This window comes from Chiloscyllium punctatum, chromosome 33 (genome assembly GCF_047496795.1).
Source record: "Chiloscyllium punctatum isolate Juve2018m chromosome 33, sChiPun1.3, whole genome shotgun sequence".
NCBI classification, from domain to species: domain Eukaryota; kingdom Metazoa; phylum Chordata; class Chondrichthyes; order Orectolobiformes; family Hemiscylliidae; genus Chiloscyllium; species Chiloscyllium punctatum.
Window position 1 is genome coordinate 8,860,933 of NC_092771.1, and position 2,782 is coordinate 8,863,714.

Consider the following 2,782-nt stretch of genomic DNA (forward strand, 5'->3'; position numbering starts at 1 on the left):
CCTCCACCACACTTGCAGGAAGTGCATTCTGGACCCTAACTTTGCCTGACTCATAAAGTATTTTTCTTGCATCAGATTACATGATGCTTGAAGGTCTTTTTTTCCGACAAAAAAAATTAATGCAATAATAAATATTTTGTTTGATGTGTTGAATCAATTTTGTTTCTTAGCATTTAAAATGAACAATTGTCTTATATTTTTTATATATAAAAATGGTGTTTCCGCCCGGGGTCGAACCGGGGACCTTTCGCGTGTGAGGCGAACGTGATAACCACTACACTACGGAAACCTGGCTGACTGGAAGCTGCAGCCAGACTCTTTCAAGCGCCATTGGTCAATGTTTATATTTTATAGGCCGCCCATGGGAAAGATCAGCTTTATATTTATTGCACCGTCATTTTTATTAAATTTCCCTCACTCCCGGCGACAGCCACCTCACGAGAAAGCGGGAACACATCCGGATGGCGGTTAAAACTCTCACAGAGGTAAAGACCTTTGCTGAAAATAGACCTTCGCTTGTTTATTAACGTGCAACCCGTTTAAAGGACATTATTTTACCTCAGAAATATATGATTATAAATGTGAAAGGTCTAACGTTCACGTGGTTTCCCGACGTTTTGGCCGTCAAAGAGCGAAGAGTATCTTCATTTCACGCGAAGGATAGAAACGATCGGATTTTATCATCACTTCGTCCCAAAATTTAAAAACTCAAAACTTTTCCCTTCCCGCCCACATTAGTCTGATCTTTGATTGGCACAGGGCTAGACCAATGGGGGGGCTGGGGAGCCACGATGGACGGCCTGACAGACCAATAGTGACTGGGAGTGGGCGTTTCCTAGGGCTGGGCGGGGGACTCACGAGCGGTCGGTTGGGGCGGGACCGTTTGAAATCGTTTTTGAAACGGATTCACTGAGTGGGACCTCCCGGGTGGAGTGGCGTTGCTCATGGATAAAAGGCTCCTGGACCTGATGCCGATTAGTTTTTGATTTAAAGTGTGTGCGCCTGCCTCACTCCTGGTTCTCTTCTGAAGGTGTCTGAACTCACTGGAAATATCATCGCACCCTCTCAAACCTGGTGGTAAGCTTACTCAGAAATGTTGGAACAGGAGTAGGCCATTCAGTCCCTCAGTGCTGTTCTACTATTTGCTGCCCTGCGGCCTAACTCCATAGTAGCAGGTCCTTGATTTACGAGTGTCTAATTTGCAAAGGTTTGTCCTCCAGATTCCAAAATGGGGTGTGTAATTTTAAATATCTGATTATAGGAACATTTTCTGTGGAATTTATATTGTCCTGTGTTGTGTTCCAACAAGTGTACAAATTGATTTGCAAATAGTCTCCAGAAGGGGACCTGTTTGTAACCCGGGGACTGCTTGTATCTGCAGTGGCCCAGTGATTTGATGACTAGATTATTAATCCAGAGACACAGGTAATGTGGGGATCTGGGTCTGAATTCCACCATTACAGATGTTGACATTTGAATTCAAATCTAGAGTTAAGAGTCAAATGATGACCATGAATTCAATGTCAGTTATTGAGAAAACCCATCAATCTCACTAATGTTTTTCACCTTGTCTGGGCTACATGTGATGCAAGACAAACTGAAATGTGGTTGACTCTTAGCTCGCCTCTGGGCAATTACAAATATACAATAAATGCCCATGAACAAATGAATGAAGAAAAACTATAGCAAATTGCATTCACCTCAAGCATTTGGTGTATCAAAATGTCCCAAATTGCTTCACAACATTATTAAAGAAGATTTTGATATCAAACTATATTAAGACCATAAGATATAGGAAAAAAAATCAGGGAATTCAGCCAACAAAATCTGTTCTGCTATTCAATCATGGCTGATATATTTCTGAAATTCATTCTCCTGCCCCCTCCCATAACCTTTGAATCCTTACCAAACAAGAACAGCCTTTGAGGAAGGCTGAAATGGGAAGGGAGGGGAGTATGTGTCTGGTGATGGCATCCTACTGGAGGTAGTGGAAATGGCAGCTAATGATCCTCTGGATGTGGATACTGGTGGGATGGTAGGTAAGGACAAAGGGGACCCTATCACTGTTGTCGGTTGGAAGAGAGGGCTGAAGTGCGGAAGATGGGTCGGACCCCATTGAGAGTCCTGTCAACTACTATGCTGGGGAATCGTTGTGGTTCTGTTCGCCGAGCTGGGAATTTGTCTTGCAAATGTTTCGTCCCCTGTCTAGGTGACATCCTCAGTGCTTGGGAGCCTCCTGTGAAGCGCTACTGTGCTGTTTCCTCCGGCATTTATAGTGGCCTGTCTCTGCCGCTTCCGGTTGTCAGTTCGAGCTGTCCGCTGTAGTGGCCGGTATATTGGGTCCAGGTCGATGTGTTTGTTGATAGAGTTTGTGGAGTTTGTGGCACTCATCCACAAACTCCAATCAACAAACACATCGACCTGGACTCAATATACCGGCCACTACAGTGGACAGCTCGAACTGACAACCGGAAGCGGCAGAGACAGGCCACTATAAATGCCGGAAGAAACAGCACAGAAGCGCTTCATAGGAGGCTCCCAAGCACTGAGGATGTCACCTAGACAGGGGACGAAACGTTTGCAAGACAAATTCCCAGCTCGGCGAACAGAACCACAACAACGAGCACCCGAGCCACAAATCTTCTCCCAAACTTTGAATGCTGGGGAATCCTTGGTTGAGGAAGAAGGTAAACATTTTGGAGGACCTCTTGTTGAAGTTGGCATCATCAGAACAGTTGAGACGGAGGAACTGGGAGAATGGATTAGAGTCTTTACGTGAAAC

The 2,782-nt window shown here is 44.9% G+C and overlaps 1 non-coding gene across 1 annotated transcript; it reads right to left on the reverse strand.

Annotated features, from left to right (window-relative positions):
• Positions 1-216: 216 nt before the first annotated feature.
• On the reverse strand, positions 217-289 carry trnav-cac (transfer RNA valine (anticodon CAC)). The gene has a single exon. It is a non-coding gene; the product is annotated as a tRNA-Val (tRNA).
• Between the last annotated feature and the right edge of the window lie 2,493 nt (positions 290-2,782).